This window comes from Setaria italica, chromosome VIII (assembly GCF_000263155.2).
Source record: "Setaria italica strain Yugu1 chromosome VIII, Setaria_italica_v2.0, whole genome shotgun sequence".
Taxonomy (NCBI): Eukaryota; Viridiplantae; Streptophyta; class Magnoliopsida; order Poales; family Poaceae; genus Setaria; species Setaria italica.
The window spans coordinates 31,409,515-31,429,967 of record NC_028457.1 but is presented as its reverse complement, the minus strand read 5'-3'; the positions used below and the strand labels follow the sequence as shown (position 1 = coordinate 31,429,967).

General features: G+C 44.2%; 2 long non-coding RNA genes across 2 annotated transcripts; both read left to right on the top strand.

Moving 5' to 3' along the window:
- The first annotated feature begins 2,491 nt into the window (after positions 1–2,491).
- Positions 2,492–3,812, top strand: LOC111258137. Its single transcript, XR_002678706.1, has 3 exons — positions 2,492–2,628; positions 3,240–3,428; positions 3,532–3,812. It is a non-coding gene; the product is annotated as an uncharacterized LOC111258137 (long non-coding RNA).
- Positions 3,813–13,673: 9,861 nt separating this feature from the next.
- On the top strand, positions 13,674–15,688 carry LOC111258264. Its single transcript, XR_002678925.1, has 2 exons — positions 13,674–13,791; positions 13,880–15,688. It is a non-coding gene; the product is annotated as an uncharacterized LOC111258264 (long non-coding RNA).
- Positions 15,689–20,453: the final 4,765 nt, after the last annotated feature.

Genomic DNA, 20,453 nt, shown 5'->3' with positions numbered 1-20,453 from the left:
ATCGCTCATCGCCACCTCACCTCGCGCCAGCCATTCCCACAGGACCACCTCCATCGGCAGCCGCTTCTGCCTTGATCTCCATCGGCAGGCCCTAGAGGTGGAGGCGAGGTCGCCAAGCGGCCAGGGGCATAGGAGGAGGTGCAGCCGCGACAGGCTAGGTCAGGCCTAGGCGGCGCCGGCGGTGGAGCCGAGGGCACTCCAGGCCCTGTTTTCTCCCATCGTGATCCCTCGTCACCTTGATCCGCTTTCCCAACCCCTTTTCTTGCGCAAGATCCCAGCTCCCCTCCCTGCCCCCTCCGCCCATCGCGCCGCTGCTCCACCAGCTCGGGGCGCTGCCCGCAAGCCGCAAGGGAGAAGAGGAAGAAGGTGAAGATGAGATTTACTAGAAGGTGAGCTTGAAGATGATCGATGGATGCAAGGCGCAGCAACAGGGAGAAGGAGAAGGAGCAAGCTGATGTCGTCATGTCCGTCTCCATCAATGGCGATTGGTTTTTTCCTCCCTCCACAATTGGGAAGTCATCCTACCTTGTTTTAATGTTCTAGATGAAACCAAATCTTTTTGTCACTCTCTGATTCTATTTGGTGCAGGAGTGTTCTTGTGCAGGAGTGCCTCCCCTTCGTGCATCCCCTTCTCACACAGAGAGATCGTTCTGTATGCCCGCACTACAAGGAGTCCATTCAGGTACCCTTGGAACGACTTCAATGCTGATATTCTTGATACTCTTCTATTTATTTTGCACTTCCATTGCAGGTCGTATTTATTAGTATTCTGGCCATTGTGCCACTGCCAACCCTTCCATTAGCTACTTTGACATCTCTTCATGCTTTACGTCTTGATGCATATAGGTACTTGTTTTTCTGAGCAACAGCTCGAAGAACGTTCTTCAAGCCTTCAAAGTAAAGTGATAGAAAAAACAAATTAGGCTTCAGTGTGCTGCTAAATGACAATTAACAATTTCTTATTGATGATTTGCTATTTTGTTCTGTTGTCCTCCATAGTGATGCTTTCATTTGTACATGCATATACTACAGATTTGATGACACCATGGACTGTTTGATAGCTGTTCACATTAGGCATTTTAGAGCTGGTTTTCCTGTTGTTTGATTGCACCCTGAACATCTTCAGGGGACATCGAATCCATACCATTTATCGAAGCTTGGGTTCAATTCTCCTATTGTGTTGGTGAGATGCTTCTAAGCAATCCTCAATCTTTACCTTTTGGACTCAGTTATGTGACAGTTCTAGTATTTGTAATCATTCCCTCTGCAGGACTGCAAAAGCTTGATATCCAGCAAGGCCTGGCAATTGGAGAATGCCCATGCATTTAACTTCTTCCCTGGCACAGATAGGTAACTATTTCTGCTACTTGACTAGAAAGCACTAAACTATATGGATAAATTTAGATAAAGAGTGCTAAAAAGTAATCAGATTATTTCTTTATGGGTTATTTCTTAATCATTTTACCGTTTCTTTAATCACACTATTTATCTAAATTGACTCTATAACCATGTAGTTGTATATATTACTATTTTAAGATTTAGAAATTAACTGATGCGGCATAAATATTAACTATATGCTATAGAGTTTTGAGCTGTAATTTTATCTCATCTTCCACATAAAAGAAATCTTCACGGACAGCTGCCGTGCAAGCTGTCACCGATACTGTCAAACATATATGGCCTCAGCTGTTAATTCTCTTGTGCTAGGTAGCAGATATCTTTGAACTACTTGGTGATTCCCAGTTTTCCATGGCAGGTTGAAATCTTTGGATCTTTCAGAACAGGGCTCTATCTACCAAGGAGCTCTATCGATGTAAGCATTTTCATTTCCTTCTCTTCTTTAGATTTCTTTCTTGGCATTTCACTTGCCTTTGTTTTGAGTTTCTGGAGCATAGTGCTTATTATCATGGAACTGTAGAGGCACAGTTAGTGATGGGAGGGCAAAAATATTCGGTTTTATGTAAGAGCAATTTGGCCTAATTAGTATCATTATTAGTCAAGTGTGTATATCTCACTAACAGCCAATGAAATTTGCTTTGAAGAGTTGGATTTTCCCCTCCTGGTATATTTACAGCAATAGATTTATTAGAATCGGATAAGGTTCGATGACCTGTGTGTCTCCTGAACTTTTTAATCTCATTAGTTCAGATGAAAGCTACTCTGCTTATCTCTGTTTTCTCTCTGCAGCTAAATGCTTAATTTTGTGAATGAACAGTCAGTTATTCCTTGCATGTTGATGATATGGATGCAGGAGCTTTTATTTAAATCTCTATCTTGTTTACCTCGGTTTGACTTGGATGAATCTCATGGCCAAGTATTAAGTTAGTCTTTGGAGTATTAGTTTATCTCTTTTGCTTGGGTTTGGATCTTGGTACAGGTGAAGGTGCTCTGCTGCTTGCACTAGCTGTCAGGGTGTCTCCTTTTCAGTACTGTTAATTTCTTTTGCTTGTTCACTGCAATTGTACTGCTGTGTTATTGATTCCAGATGAGGCATAATAGTCCAATAACTTAGTGCAAGCTTGTGGCTGGCTATTCGCTTGCCGCATCATTTTGAATCGTTTCTAGCCTGAGCCACCTTTGTGTTATCTCCACTCCGAGCGGTCACCTCCGTACTCCAGGCCATGAAAGGTGAGGCTGATTCCTCCTCCCTCAGATTTGTATGTGCGCATGCAGATTCTCCTGAAAAACAGAATGGAAATGGATTTGTGTTATGTATATCTGTTGGAAATTGAAATGGTAAATGGATTGATATGACCAATCTGGATTTGTTCATGTACAATTGTCTGATTGTCTAGCTATTTATTCTTATAGTGTTTTCTAAATTTTTGGGTGTTAACTTTAGATACTCAACTCCTCTGTAGGTTTTGAGTAAGGAATTTCTTGCTTCCTATGTGATCATTGATTTGGTGATGTACACTTGCTTTTCCCTGAGATGGTGATGTCTAGTTTAACAAATTTCAGTATAGAATGCCAATCGGTTAAAAAGCTTCGGTCATGATCTCAGGTTATTTTAAAAAGCTCCTGTTTTTTAATTGTGGTACTGACCAGTACAATGCAACATCTACATGTGCTTTTTATATATTGTAGAGACTCCAAATTTAGGAAAGAATAGTGTTCTATGTTATGCTTATCCATTAGCTGTTTTATTTAACTAGCTAAAAAATAGCTACTTGACATAAATTAAAGTGTTTCTAGTAGACATATTATAAATAATTTAAAAGTTTTCTTTTGCCTTACAGGTTAGATTTTTCAAGGGAATGCCTAAATGACTTTTTAGGAGACATCTTATGCCTAAATTGTGGGATAAAGATACTGAAGTGGAGACCATTAACAAAAGGAACTCTAAACTTAAAGACCTGATTAAGATGTTGGCAGTAGAAGTACAACGAGAGCATGATCAATGCACTCTCAAGTACAACTTGGAACAGGTATGTGCCCATAAGAGCAACAATTTAAAGGTAGATTGTGGTGACAAGATGGCCTGTTTCAACGGTGGTGCTATAAATTTGTGACTGATGCCAAGGATAACAGGCACCTGAAAGATTTGGCGGCCTGCATGCTATTTCTACCTTGTCGGCATCTTTGCCTAAGCAACTATGCAAGCAATGCGAGAGAAAGCTGAGCTTCTTCCCCTGTGCCAGTCCCTGGAAGATGCTTGGAGACACGAGTATCTTATAAAATGCTGCTATGTTTATAAATCAATATTTTACTGAACTGCAGAACCTATGTCGAATTATAGTTATGTAATGAGTTCTAAGCCATTCTCTTCTACCCTTGCTATTTCTAAACCTTTGACAATTAACCATGTATTGTCTCTGTCGACTCTCTAATGCTTGACAAGATCCCAAAGTCACGTGTATAGAGCATTGAAAGAGCAGCAAACACTAACTGATAATAACTCTCTCGCATGCTCGTTTAGTGATTATCTATCAAACATGTCAATGCAGAATATGTATCTTCTTTTGCCTGATCGTATATTGCAATATAAATATTTTGCTGCCTATAGCAACGTACGGGCACAATCCTAGTTAACCTTTAATAAAGCTGTTTCGTCCAGGGCCCTACACATTAATGTGCTGCCGAAAAACCTGCCTGCTGGTCACCTATCACTAGTAGAGAATTGGCCTTTAGTCCCGGTTGGTAGGGTGCATATCTCCCGAAAATCCATCCGGGATAAACCAACCGGGACAAAAGGGGGGTCATTAGTCCCGGGTCTTTCAACCGGGAGTAAAGGTCACCCTTAGTCCCAGTTGGTGTCACCAACCGGGACTAAAGGGCCTGCCACGCCAGGCGCGGGACAAGCCCTTTAGTCCTGGTTGGTAAAAGCTACCGGGAGTAAAGGGTTACCCTTTAGTCCCGGTTGGAATCCAACCGGGACTAAATGGCACCCTGCATGGCACCTGCCTGGCGCCTGAATTTTTTATGCATGCATCACGTACGTAGTACCGCGGCTCTTTTGTTAACCTTTAGTAGTTGAGATTTTTTTTGAATGAAATCAACTAGTATTTAAACGAATGGGATTTGTAATTATACAATTACTATATATATACACAATTCTTATACACAATTCATATACACAATTCAACTAGTACAAATCGATCATAATTAGCGCGTATTATATATACAAATAAATCAAAGTATCTATCTACAATCTTCCCGTTGAGGTGTTGCTGATCGGAGTGTCTAATTGTCGTCCATCGTAATAAAATTCTCCTTTTGGATCTACCACCTCGTCCATTAGGAATCCAATGAGACCTTCACATATTGCCGCTACTCTTTCTTCCTTCAAGAGTCCTTGTTGAATATTTAACATCTATAATTTAGAAATTTGTGAATGTTACACGAACAAATACATATAAGGAGCTAGAAAATAATTAACTAGTAATAGTTTTATTTTACGTACTTTAAAGTTGTGCGGCGTCATCTTTAGTCCCTTGGGCCCCGTAAAACTGTGCATGTGCTCACAGATATAGTAGCCACATAGATTATTCCCGGGTTCCTGTCTTAAGCACTTCAGTGCGGAAAAAAATAAGTTATGAAATATTCATGTTATACAATGTAATAAATGTGTAGACTTCATACGTACCGGGAAGTCTGTGTTCCATGTAAGTTTTTCTTTGAATGGACCTTTGTGTGTCCTTATGAATTGTTTCCATGCGCTGCGGATTAGAATAATGAATGATATAGTGTAACAGGGATAAAATTTAGGAAACAAACTTTTGCATAGAGATAAAGGTCCAGAATTATTACAAGCCTAGCATGTCTTGCATTTCTTGGTACTCCACCGGATCTTTCCTCAACGAATCGAAGACAATGACGTGGCTTCTTTCAGGCTCAATTATAATAAGGATCCAGTGGAAGCTGCGTGCATAAAATATTCATGCATATTAGAGCTAACTAACATGTAGAGATAAGGAAAAAGACATCGAAAGTAGACGGTATACACACACTTACTTGAAGTTGTATGGAGGTAGTATGAAATCCTTGAATGTTTATTTGTCTAGGAAATTGTATACTTCCACCAAGGTTTTTTCCAACGCTAATTGTATCTGTTGTTGGTTAACTACAGATGTATCCATGAAGCCTATATGTAGGTACGCCTCTCGGCGGCATGTCTGAATTAGCATCCTATATGAAATGGAAGACGAAGTTAGTACGGTGACGCACGCCAAAATTTACATGTAGAGATAAATGGACACTTACAGAACCCAAGCGCTGATCAGAGAGACGTCCAGAACATCATGATGGTACACTTCGTATATATCCTTGAAGTCTAGCCACAGCACTTTCTCGCCTTCGCCGTAAAAATCTATCGGTTTTACCTTCAGGCCGAGCATCTCCCTCGAGTCAGCGGATGCCATCATGTACCATTGATGGAATGCGTACATCTTTGTTGATAGCTTCCGTACCAATGAAGGCTTTACTAGAGGTTTGCCTAGCTCATAAGGCCATCTCGGCTCAGGGGGCAGTGCAGTTGGCGTCTCAACTTGCCCTAGGCATTCATCAAGTCCCAGACCTGTTTCTTGCATGAACTTCAATACTTCTGCTTGTTGATCCAAGGGCATTGCTTTTACCCTTTGAGCGTCTTTTTTTGATAAATGGCTGAGGTTGGGGACAACACCACTGGAAGATGACTTTCCTTTCCTTTTATCCTTTTCATCAGTCTTTACTAAAGCCCGTTCATAGTTTGATAAGAGTGGTATCCTTTTCTAGGCTCCTTCTTCCATCCTAATAAAAAAGTTTAAATCTCTTCGATTTACTGGCGGTGGCTCCATCTCCCTTGCTTTTTTTTCTTCGGCTTGTTTCTTGAACCACTCACTGGCCTCTCATTGGATTTCTGCCCACTGTTCCGCATGAGACATTGCCTCCCAGCGTTCCTTACGAGTCACTTCAGGCTCCTTTGTTTTCTTCTTTCTCTATCTTTGCTTGGGAGGCGGTGCTCGTGACTTCTTTAGTGGTGGTGCAGGTTTCTTCATGGGGGCTGCTCTTGGTGCCGGCGACGGTGATCAGGGAGGGGTGTTGTTATTGTCGTCGTCGCTCCCACCACCAGGATGTGGTGGAGATGGAGACCTTGATATAGATGGAAGGGACGGTCCTGGAGCAGGTTGTGTAGGAGATGACGGTCTCAAGGTATGAGGAGAAGGTCGCTGCTGGGGATCTACGGGGAGCGGTCTTGAGCTCTGAGGAGATGGCTCCGTGCCGGGAATAATGATGTAGCATTTTCGCCATAGAATGATCCCATGAAGTGCATCTGCCAGTGTCTTTTCCCCGTCGCCTCCCGGGAGGTCGAGCTCTAGACCTTCATATTGGCTATCAACTATTTGCTCTACGCAGACGCTGGCGTAGCCAGGTGGAATCTCCATGCCATGACTGCTCTGCCCCACCAGGGTGCTAACGCACTCCCGTACGCTACCTGTACATATAGCAGAAGTAAACAAGTTGAACTCCGATCTCGAGGCGTGGATCAATTGACAAGATTGCATAAATATTATGTATAAGTATACCTTAATAGTGAGGTTGCCGACTGGTGCATGCAGCTCACATGTGGTGCGTTACGTGATGGCATCCACTCCACGGGTAACCTGGGTGTCTGCACATCGGGGACCCCTGTAGAAGCACAACTGCTCAAGAGGCGTTGAGAAGGGCTGACGTTGTTAGGATTCGGCAATGCTCCAGATTGGACCAACTCCGCAACTGCGTGGGCCACTCAACGATTGATTTCCTCCATCATTCTTTGTTCTTGTGCCTGCACTTTGGATTCTAGCATCTGCCGCCAGCTCTCCTCGATCTGTTCCTTTCTTCGCTTCTGGCTTCTGTACGAGGCGCTGTCGCCTCGGATAGCAAATTTCCACGGAATGACCCCGAACCCTCGGCAACGTCCTGGGTGCTCCGGATTACCGAGGGCCAATGTGAGCTCATCATTTTCTCGGTCCACCTTCAACCTCCCAGCCTTAGAATCTTCAATGTTCTTCACAAGATGTTCGGCCTTCTCACGTATTATGTCATTGAAAATCAACGTCCCATCCTCTTGGCTTAGGGAGCCTCCATGAGCGTAGTACCAATTTTTTTATCGTTCGGGCCATTCAATAGTTGCAGGTACGATTCCCCGTTCGATCAGATCTTGTTCCATCTTCCTCCACTTGGGAATTGCTGAGCCATAACCACCTCGGCCCCGATGATGATGGTAGCCCTTCTGACTAGCATTTGTTGTGTTGGTCATGATCTTTTTCACACCGTCTTCACTCCTCTTATATTCAACAAATGCATCCCAGTGGTCCCTCAACTTTGGCCACGCGTTGAAGTCTGGAGTTCGGCCCTTCTTAATGTAGTGGGTATCCAGCATCTTCTTGAATGTCTGGAATTGTGTAGCCATCTTCTTAAGCGTCCACGCTTTCACATCCTTCTCAATATATCCTTCGGGAAATGTGAAATGTCTCTTGATGTCTTCCCACAGCATATTCTTTTCTATCTCCGGGAGGGCGTACGGAATAGTGCTTCTGCCCTTCCATTCTCTGATGCTGATAGGCACGTTGTCCCGGACGATTGCCCCGATCTGACTCACGTACTTCTTTGCTACTTTCTCGGGAGCAACCGACTTGCCCTCTTCTGTCACTTCCGTGATGACAAGCCTCCCTTCCATCACCTTTGTACGACCTCGGGTCTTCTGCCCTTGCGTCGATCCAGAGGGCTAACAGTTCAAGATTCGTTAATTAGTACGTAGTAGTAACGGTGGCATGAAACAATACAAGATTCGTTATATATACCTCGCCGGAACCTTCCTCCATGGCAAGGTGTTGCTGGGGCTCTTGCTCTTCATTCCCATCGGCGGACATGTTGAGGAACATGTCCGCCTGGGTGCCCTCTTCATCGGTGTACGATAGTGGAAGGTTGTCGCCACTACCATCATCAGGGATTATCTGCTCCATGAGATACCTTGCGGTCTCATCGTCTGCCATTTCAACTATTGATTGAAACATACATGGAATCATACATGACAATCATAGAAATCGCCTTAGTTATATGTACATAAGGGTATATACATGAAATCATAAAATAACATGAATCCCACAAAGTCCGGAATATGTATACAAATTTCTACAAATTAGTAGTACTTTGTACGAATTTCTAGCAATAACATGAATTTTGTATGAATTTCTAGCAATAACATGAATTTTGTACGAATTTCTAGCAATAACATGAATTTTGTACGAATTTCTAGCAATAACATGAATTTGTATGAATTCGCGCGGTCGACGGTGCCTAGGTTGGGACGGCGGAGGTCGGGGCGGCGGAACGACGGAGGCGGCGACGGAGCGAGGTGGCTGCAGCAACGCTTAATTTCTACAAAATTTCTACTAATTTGTCCATATTTATTGGAATTTCTAGCAATAACATGAATTTTGTACGAATTTCTAGCAATAACATGAATTTTGTACGAATTTCTAGCAATAACATGAATTTGTACGAATTTCTAGCAATAACATGAATTTTGTACGAATTTCTAGCAATAACATGAATTTTGTACGAATTTCTAACAATAACATGAATTTTGTACAAATTTCTAGCAATAACATGAATTTGTACGAATTTCTAGCAATAACATGAATTTGCGACGGAGGCGGGATGGCGGAGGCGGGGATGCTACCATGGACGGTGCCTAGGTTGGGACGGCGGCGGTCAGGGTGGCGGGACGGCGGAGGCGGGGATGGAACCATGACGAAACACGATTCATTTCTAACCTAGGCGGAGCGACGAACCTAATTACTACTAATTTACACTAATTTGATTTTCTAACACATATACAAAAACATGGGCTTGCGTCAGCAAGGTGGTACTCCAGGCGCCAGTGCCGGCGCGGCGGACCTCGCGCGCGGTCGACGGTGGCCGGGGCGACGAGGTGGCCGAGGTGGCGGGACGGCGGCGGCCGGGGCGGCGGGACGGCGGAGGCAACGACGGAGCGAAGGCGCGCGGGACGGCGGAGGTGGGACGGCGACGAGGCAGCGACGAGGGGCGACGAGGCGGCAATGGGGATGGAGGCGGCGACGAGGCCCCGCGATGGAGGTGGCGGGCGGCGACGAGGTAGGGGCTGGGCGCGATGGAGGAGGATCGAGGCAGGCCGGGGCGATGGAGGAGGAGGCTGTCTGGGCGCGGTCGGGCGGCGGGACGACGACGGCTGGGGCAATGGGGGACAACGACGGCGGCGACCGGCGAGGGAGACGGACGGGCGGCGACGACGGAGCAGAGCGCGTGCGGGATCTTGGCGAAAATGTGGCTAAGGGTAACTGGCGTGGGGGGTAGAAGGGGCTACAGTGCCTTTTAACCCCCCCCCCTTTTATCCCGGTTCGTAATGGCACCCGAGACTAAAGGGCCTTTTGTCCCGGGTCCCATCACCAACCGGGATAAAAGGCCCCCCTTCATACTATTCAAGCATTCAAACATGCTATCCTTCTCTTCCTTGCTGAGAGTGTAACTGGCAGGACGTAAGTAGTACTGTCCATTATCTCTCTTTTCCGGATGTAGGTCATCTCGTTACCCCATGGCTTTCAGGTCCTGTCGTGCTTCCAATGTATATTTCGAGGTCCCATAAACACCCATGAAGCCTAGTACGTTCACACAAAGATTCTTCGTCAGGTGCATCACGTCTATTGCATTGCAAACCTCTAGGATTTCCCAATAAGGTAGCTCCCAAAATATTGATTTTTTCTTCCACATGGGTGCATGTCCGTTATCATCGTTCGGAATAGGTTGGCTACCAAGACCCTTTCCAAAGACTACATTTACATCCTTCATCATCTCGAAGACACGCTTTCCATTACGGTGTGCAGGTTTTTTACGATGGTCTGGCGCCCCTTTGAAATGCATCCCGCTCTTTCTCAGCTGGTGGTGAGCAGGGAGAAATCGACGATGACCCATATAGATGACCTTCTTACAATGCTTCAAATACATGTTGTCTGTGTCGTCTAAACAGTGGGTGCATGCCCAATATCCCTTATTTGTCTGTCCCGAAAGGTTACTCAGTGCAGGCCAATCATTGATGGTTACAAACAACAATGCTCGTAGATTAAAGATCTCTTGTCTATCCTCATCCCACACACGTGCACCTTCTTCCTTCCAGAGCTGTAAAAGGTTATCAATCAACGGTCTTAGGTACACGTCAATGTCGTTGCCGGGTTGTTTTGGGCCTTGGATAAGCGCCGGCATCATAATAAACTTCCGCTTCATGCACAGCCAAGGAGGAAGGTTGAACATGCATAGGGTCACAGGCCAAGTACTATGGCCACTACTCAACTCACCGAATGGATTGAATCCATCAGTACTTAAACCAAACCTTATGTTCCTTGCTTCACTTTCAAAGTCCGGGAATGCTCTATCAATTGATCTCCACTGTGCCCCATCTGCGGGGTGTCTCAGCATCTCATCTTCCTTACAGTCTTTTTTGTGCCATCGCATCAACTTAGCATTCGTCTTGTTCCTGAACAAGCGCTTCAAGCGTGGTATTATAAGAAAATACCACATCACCTTCGCGGAAACTCTCTTCTTGGGAGACTGCCCCTCGACATCACCAAGATCATCTCACCTGATCTTATACCGCAGGGCTTCGCAGACGGGACAAGCATCCAATTTCTCGTATTCATCACCACGATAGAGGATACAGTCATTAGGGCATGCGTGTATCTTCTGAACATCCAATCCGAGAGGGCAAATAATCTGTTTAGCTTCATATGTTGTGGACGGTAATTCATTATTCTCGGCAAGAATCTTCTTGACAATGTTCAACATCCCCTGAAATGCCTTATCGGACACACCATTTTTTGCCTTCCATTGCACAAATTCTAGTGTCATACCTAGTTTTTTATGGCCCTGCTAGCAACCTGGGTACAACAATTTTTGGTGATCATCTATCATGCGCTGCAACTTTGCTGCTTCCTTCTCAGTTTCGCAATCTCTGTATGCATCTCGTATCACCTGACCAAAGTCATCAGTAGGGCCATTTTCTGCAAACTCATCTTCATCAGCCTCGCCTATTGTAGTACCTGCAAAAGCTTGGCCTGCAACCCAGTCCGGAATGGTGTGATCTTCCTCCTCCTCCTCGCCATCTTCCATTACGACCCCTTGTTCACCGTGCTTGGTCCAAACCAAATAGTTAGGCATGAAACCGTATTTAAACAAGTGGCTGTGAATAGTCCCCCAGGAATCCTTTGAATACTCCTTCTTGTTATTGTATTGGAAGCATGGACAACATACGAACCCATTCTCTGGCTTGTTTGCTTTGGCCACTTCGAGAAAATAATGCAAGCCATCAATAAACACCTTGCTCCGCCTGTCTGCATTATACATCCATTGCCGGTCCATCTGCATCGTATTACGCATGAAAATGGATTACACTTGACAATGGATTACGCGTGAAAATTGATTAAAGATCCAAACAACATGGTACAATACAACAACATGAAGATCAAAATACACATATTTAAATTAAAGATCCAAACAACATGATACAATACAACACGCCATCCACTGGTTATTATCTAGGAGGTTCCAACCGGGATAAAAGGGTTGACCTTTTATCTCGGTTGGAGCCTCCAACCGGGATAAAAGGGTTGACCTTTTATCTCGGTTGGAGCCTCCAACCGGGATAAAAGGGTGCCGCCACCGACAGCCCGCAACTAGCCGTTGCAACCGGGACTAAAGGGGGGCCTTTAGTCCCGGTTGCAATTACCAACGGGGACTAACTCTGTCCTCCATTTTTGCCTACCGTGGCGCACCCCCTTTTGTCCCGAGCCAACTTTAAACCGGGACAAAAGGGGGCGCATCGAAAGCCAATTCTCTACTAGTGTATACAGGCCATGCATGCTTGCTGCTAGTTTGGATGTTTCATGCAACCCCCTTTGTTTCCAATCCATACTTGTTCAATTGAGGTAAAAAATATAAATTAATTCTATCATAAAGATATTTAATTTGCATACTCCTTCTGTCTCAAATTATAGGTCGTTTTAGTTTTTTAGTTTCATAGATTTTGTTATGAACTTAGATATACTCTATATCTAGATGTATAATAATATCTATGCATTAAAAAAGTTAAAACGACATATAATTTGAAACGGAGGGAATAGATAGTATAAAACAGAAAAAAAAATATAAAGTAATATTGTTTTGGTCGTCCATTCCATCAGCTCGCGTCTCATTCCCATGTCTTGTACGATGTGTGTTGGACCTCAATGCGTATGATTCCGTTCCATGCTTGGCACGTGAGCAAATCAGCAGTAGTCGTTCATGTCATGCTTCACATCGTGCACTACCTTGCAATTTGGGCTGACCACAAGACCAATACCTACTAGCGCATGCACGCTAAGCTTATTAAGCAATGATGCTTACCAGGGCATGCCACGTGTGAAAACAAGTCTTTGCTGACTAAGATAAGAAATTAGAATTAGAGACAAAGACGTGTTCTATGGTAGAATGTGGTTGCCACTGGTTTTGTGTTTATGAACTCTTTTGCTAAAATAAAAAAGTTAGAGATGTAATGAAAGAATTATATAAGTCAAAGTTTAAATATATGAATTTTCTAGCCAAAAAAAAGGGAGAGATCATTTGAGTATCTGAATTCATTTAGGTCCTGTTTGGATCATTGGAATTGAATTCCATTCTAATAATCATAATTTAGACACAAATTAATTAAGCTAATATAATTGTATGTGGAATATATTTGTATATTATTGTTGGCGATATGGGAAAGATACTTATGTGCTGCACTTCTACTATAGGGAAGCGAGTTCAAGAGCGTGCTATAAGAATTGAATTCCATTCTAATAATCATAATCTATAGAATCAATTTCCATCTCCCATCCCATGAATTTAAAATAGGCTTATATCTAAACTTTGGAAAGTTGTGGAATGCCACATTCCAAGATAAATTAGTCTACTCCATTAAGTAGATTCCAATTCCTTCAAATGAAGGGATCCAAACGGGGCCTTAGACAATTCTCTTACAAAATTCCAGCATCTATGTAAATATAAGAAATATGAATAATTCCTTTAATAAATATATTAAGAAAAAATTAGAGTAAGATGGGCCCATATGACAGTCATTGAGCAGCCGGCGACCCCTTTAATTCGTCCAAAGAGGGAGGCTACAAAATCGATTAATGGAGAGCCCCTGCGGGCCCTGCCCCATTCCTCTCCCTCCCCCTCCAGCCCACCCGGTCCGTGCCGCTCCCCGCCCGTCCGGGACTCTCGTCTCCCCGACGCGAGGAGCCCGGGCAGCCATGGACTCCGGCACGAGACACTCAGGTGAGAGTCGTCACCCAAGCGACCAACCCTACATATTTGCTTATCTCATGGATCTGTGACGTGACGGCTATCGGTGGCGGTCGAGCAGGCAAGGTGTTCGACAGAATGCCCCCGTGCTTGTCGAACCACCGCCACCGCCACTCCAGCCTGGCAGGCCGAACTGCACCCAAGGCCGACCCAGCGTGAGATTGAGTTGCCTCCAACCTGAACCAGCGCTTGTTTCTTCAGATCGAACAGCCCCTCAACAAGCTAGGCATTGGATTTGTGCTCGCGGCGCACTGCAGATTTGGTTTCAAGCTTTTCTCGATGATTACCTTTGTTTGCTTGCTTGCACTTAGCAATCCGTGTAAAAGAAATGGACCATTACTTGCACTTGGCCATTCTCGTACCATGCTTTTGCGAGGAAGAAGAATTGCGTCTGCCCGGCAATCAGCAGCTAAGAACAATAGCATCGCATCTTCCATTGGTCCCAAGCGTCTTCAAAAAACCAAGCAGCCAGCATCGGCGAATCCTCTCCAATTTCTTCATTTTCCCTTGGTTGAGCCCAGTTGCAGATCACAATCATCAAATCGAGTAGCAACAACCACAAGGGGCGGCGGCGGGCAGGAAGGGAAGAAGGGGCGGCGGCGGGTGGCTGGGGCCGCGACAGGCAGAAAAGGGTGCTGGGCAGGAAGGGGCAGCGTCAGGGGGCTTGGGCGGCAGGCGGGTGGCTGGGGTGTCGACAGGAATGGGCAGCGGCGAGCAGAGTCTCGGCACGGATAAGCCGTGAGGCCCCCCAAGGGCATAATGGTGAGGCTAAGTGGTTAAATGTTGAACAAAATGCAAAATGGATTGAAAAATGTTGAAAAGGCATTCTAGCTATGTGACGTTGTTTCATAATGGCAAACTAGCGAAACCAATTGCAGGATGGCATTCCAGCGAAACCCACTTCTGATAATGGCAAAATTCCAATTTTCTCGTGCTCTGGTGCCAATGAGGGCCGGTGGCATGTCCCGATTCCTCAGGGAGGTGGCAGGCAATGATGTCCGCTGTGCTGGCTCTTTCCAAGGATGGCTTGTGGGAGTGGTTCCTGTCAGGGATCGTGGCGCGCAATACAGAAAATTCAATGGCGAGTGCTTCATGGTGAATGCTTTCTCGCACAAGGTGGTGCGTTTGCCACATCTGAGCATTTTCAGTCACGGGCTTTCTGGTTACTCTCGTAAGGCTCTCCCCGTCATCCCAGTCAACAATGGCTTCAGTGAGGTCTACTTCACAACTGGTGACAGATAGACAATGTCGCTCCGCAAAGTGGTACTATCTGCTTTACCTAACTCAGGTTCCAAGTGCTCGTGGTTGCTTCCTCGTACCACGGTATTACGCACACACTTGCTCTCTGGCAACATGGGATGAACACTTGGCATGTTTGCGATGGCCTTCCAGTTGCTGGGCCCAAAGATCTTGCCTTCTACCAGGGGAAGCTGTACGTGCTCTCGAGGTTCATGCCACGCCTCTATGCCTTTGAACTTGTTGACCAATATAGTAAATATGAGCGCGGTTATTCCGACCCTTCTTATGATACGTTTGTGTACAACGTGAGAAATGGTACGACAAGGCCTTTTGATGTCGAGTTATCACCAGGTAACTTTGGGGCACCAAACGGTAAGCTCGATGTCCCGGTGTGGTAGTTAACATCCAAATGAACTGCAGCTGAGTAAATGTGATCTTATCGGCTGTTTTGTGCTGCCGTTTGTTGTCTGGGTTCTGAATACTATCGTGCTGTCGTGTGGCATCTCCATTTCTAGGACAATGAACTCTTTCGTCAATGTTCCTGTATAAATGGTGAGGGATGTCACAATTGTAGGAGAGCTATGGTTCTTCAATGCTTATATGTCTCAGTTGTAGTGTTCTGTTTCTCTTCTCTGCTTTTTATGTGACTGATGAATACGCATGTCTGTGACTGAATGCATATGAAGCATGGCTGGAATATTATGCTACGGTTTAGTGGCATGCTGTCTCTTTGAGCATGATTTTATCAGATAATAGATGTATTGTGTAAATAATTGAAATAAACCTGCTTCATTTCTAATAGAACAGGACCTGTTTGGAATACAAGAACTTGTTTGGATCATCAGTAGTGTTTTTGCATCATCAGGCCCTGTTTGGAATACAAGAACTTGTAGGATTCATGCGGGAGGATGTTACAACTTACAAACTTGTTGCATTCCAACGAGCCTTAATGTTGAGATCGAACCATCTTGTTTCTATTCCAATTAAACGCAGTGTAAGTCTAGCGCATGTTCTTAAGGTTGAAACCCCAATGGCACCGAGATCCACGGCTTTGGTGGTGATTGTATCTTTGTCAGCTCAGGTGGCTGCAAGTCCTTTTCTCCTGCTGCTCTGCAGGATGGAGCTGAAGCCTGAAGGTGACGTTATCTACTTTGTTCCTGGTTATTTTCAGCCCTCTGATAGATTCGTGTACAGCATGAGAGATGGTATGATGAAGCCTGTCGAAAGGTTGCAACTTTTTTCCGACGGAACTCTGGTTGATGGGTCTCTGTTTTCGTTTTGTTGGACCTGGCAATTGGGACGACGGCCTACCTTTGTCTCAGCAGCTCAGCAGACGGCAGACCTCTCCGGAGATTCATAAAAAATCAACCTTGAAATTTTCTTCTACAATGAACTGATTGGTTGGTTTGGAACTGTGGATGGATTCGTGATTTGTTCCGTCGTCATGAGTATGGAAACGTCCAAACTCCAAACGTGTGATGTTAAACGGTTTATTGGTTTGGATCAGGGGCGGATCCAAGAATTAATTCCCTTCCTCATCTCTTTCTCTTCTTCTTCCTCCTCTTTTTTTCTATTCCTCCTCTTCATCCATGTCTGAAATTTTTATGTGAAAAATTAGCGAGTTCACAGGCTGACAGCCATATAACCAGCGTGAAACCTGGCGGCAAAATCACGTGAAAAAGGCTACTCAATAGACAATTAAGATGGTGATGGAAAGTGAAGAGCATGGATTTGATCAGCTTCACTAGCTTGTGCAAAGAGCGTCCCCTCGCCGATCGTAGATCTAATCATCACCACAACGATTAGAGGTCCTACAAATCGTTTCAACTAGCTACCTAGCTACAAGAACCGCTCGATGTCCAGAAGCTTTCGTTCCTTGAATATTATCCATTCCCATTTTGTAAAAAAAAAATGGCGTCTTCCAAACGCATCCTAATGGTGACTTGATATTTTGATACAATTTTGAGGCCAACAGGGCGGCAGTGTCATTTGCCTTCACCTCCTCCCTCCTTCCCTACCTCTATGCAATCAAACCTACCTCTATTCCTTGACCATCATGCTCTAGAAAACCTAGTAAAGGAAAAAAATTAATACTTTGAGAATTGACTTTTGTCTATTTGACCATGAACAAAATTTTCGCTCATTCTACCTCCCAAACTATTTTGAATGATCCAATCCACCACAAACTAAACTTACAAATTTTTTAGTTTTCCCCATACAAGGAGAGTTTAAAGTCAAATTTAGAAGGGTGATGTATAATATCATAACCTGCATCATGAAAACACTTTTAAGAAAATAGTAAAATACACGAGCAGTCCCTAAACTTGTTATGTGGTGTCATGAATGTCCCTAAACTATTAAAATGCATTTTCAGATCTTCAGACTTATCTCAACATGTTATTCGGGTCCCTAAACTCTTAAAACATATTTTTCAGATCATATAACTTGTCCTACAAGGTGTCGTCTGAATTCTAAACTCTTAAAACATATTTACAGATCCCGTAACTTGTCCTACAAGGTGTCGTCTGAGTTCTAAACTCTTAAATTGTATTTTAAGATCCTCGAATTGGTAATTAGTCGAAACAACGGGACTAGGAGGATGAGGAATATTTATGTTTCCGTACTTGATATTGTCCCTTCTTGTTGTTCTGCCCTTCCCCATACTCTGTACTCCTTTGGCTTTGGTGCAGGCTGCCATCCTCCCCAATCAAGCATCAAGCAATAGGTGGTTGCGAAGGCAGAGAGCGAGGAGGAAGAATTGCCATTAGCAATAGGTGGCAAGTTTTGAGGTTTGAAAAAATATTTTGAGAGTTTAGAGATCCGGATGGCCGGATGACACTCGAGGATAAGTTTGGGGATCCTAAGAGCATCTCCAAAAATGCCTAAGCCTAATAATGCTGCCCAATAACTAATTTTAGCAATGAAGATAAAAACAGTGCTCCAACAGACCCTAATCTCATGCCCAATTTTTTGGCCTGGCCAAAAATGGAGCTATTCTGAGCCAAACATTGGCCTGCTCTTCGCACTCCCAATCCATCAACACCTGCATATTTTTTCCGTCTCCCGCTCGGCTTCCCATGCCACGCCATCCGTTCTCTTTGCACAGGCAGCGACGGCGTACACCATGCGAACACCGCATGCGGCGACGGCACATGCCCTGCAGTCCCTCCGGCCGACGGCTCTCCGAGACGCACTGCGGTGTAAGGCCAATTTCGCTGAGTTGGAGAAATAATGACTGTTGCTGTTTCGATAAGATGTGATTAGTTCTATTTAGGTTCTGGATCACCCGCAAGGCCGCAACTAATTATATGAATACGATTCGGTCGTACTCTCTCCGTTCCAATTTATAGATTGTTTTAATTTTTTAGATGTATAGATATTATTATGCATCTATACATAGGGTATATGGTAGATGTAAGTACATAACAATGCTATGAATTTAAAATCTAAAACGACTTATAATTTAGGATAGAGAGAGTAACTAAGTTGCACAACATATGTATCTGAATGGCTTCTTCAGTTCGTCAGAGCGTTTCAAATAGAGAAATTCTCCCTGTGGCGTTAAAATGGTACTGAGCTTCAGATCATTGCAGAGTTCTAGTTAGAGATCCATGTGTAACAGGGGATTGAACAGGATCATCTATATTTTTAAGATGCATGGCTTCTCCAATAAAAACAAGCGGTGGCGATGGATAAAGAGTCCCACGTTCATAGTTTTTTCCCACGAAAAAAATCTGCAGCGGGCTCCACAAATAGATGGAATTCAATTTTTTTTAGAAACTAATTATTGGGAACTGTTGCAGGGGAAGGGTTGTTTTTGCTCCCAATAATTTTTGGCAAGTCCAAAAAATAAGGTTTTGGCACTCTATTTTTTAGGCACTATTGGAGATGCTCTAAATATGCACTTTAAGTGTTTAGGGATCTAGATGATAAATTGAGACAAGTTCGGGGACTTGAAAATGCATTTTAAAAGTTTAAAGATCCAGGTGACACCTCGAGACAAGTTCAGGAGCACTACTGTATTTTACTTTTAAGAAAATATCATAATATTGGACACCGTGATGGACAGTGTTTTCGTTTGGTTGGGCCTGTCAATTATATTGGACACAGCAGCAGCCCAACACCACGATGGCCCAGGGGCCCGGGGGACATTTGCTGGATAGACACGGACTAGCTGCCTTGTGTCAACAGCGCAGATGGCCAAACCGTCTGCACCGTTGACAAATTGGAACGGGCCATGCATGATGTATATCGTGAGAGCTTGATCTTGTTCATCAGTAGGATAGTTTCAAATTTGACAACGTAAATCAGGATCACTTTCTACAATCAGAACACTAGCATCTGGATTTAATCTCTGAACTTTGGGTGGAGCAGGAGCTGGATCTTTTTCTAATTCATTTTCAGCTAACTGAGGATTTTGACCGACCATGTCGTTATCATCTTGCCCTTCCATAAATGCCTTCTGGTAGTAAGAAAAAAGTATATTTCTTTTAGGTTTTGCCTTGGTTTCCTACAAGAATTTGGACTAATTTCATCAAAAAATTATATGATATTATGAGACAAGAAATAAAATTTGAAACAATTTAGGGGATATACCAATATGGCTTAGGAAATTAGGGCTTTACTTACATTGGTTTGAATTGGAGGAGGATTAGAAGCAGGAGGGTCGGCCGTGATGTTGCCCTCCATTATAGTCACGCTGCCGCAGCCACCGGCGTGGCCCCGTCGATGGTGCAATGGCAATGCAAGGTCATGTTTAGTTTCCCCCAAAATCCCAACTTTGGCACTATGCAAAAAGAAGATTCCCCATCACATCAAACTTGCGGTACATGCATGGAGTACTGAATGTAGACGAAATCAAAAATTAATTGCCCAGTTTTGTTGTACTTTGCGAGACGAATCTTTTGAGCCTAATTAGTCAATATTTGGACAATAATTCACAAATACAAACGAAACGCTACAGTGTTGCTACAGTATTTTTGGTTGTCCAAAGTTGGGCAACTAAACAAGATCCAAGATTCCAGCAGACCGCAGGCGGCGGGCAACGTCGCGAGATTGGAATGCAACATCGCGTGAATTGATTAGGCATTGAATAGTCACCTAACCACCTGTGTGCGTACGTGCGTTGTTGGGCACTGCGGAACAGTTGCCAAAATGCCAACTGGGCTGGGCCTTGCGGTCTTTGTCCTGCTGAGTGTTGATATGGTCCATGAGCTGACAATTAACAAGGGTGGTAGAATTTTTCTTTTGGTTGGGGGGAGGCCATGGCCCCCCGCTGGCCCACCCTCAGTTCCGCCGCTGAACTGTGTTGTATCTAGATAGCTTCCGAACATGATAATTGTATGCAAGTCAGCGAGCGAAGTGATTGGTTGTTTTGGATGTATCAGAGCAACTTC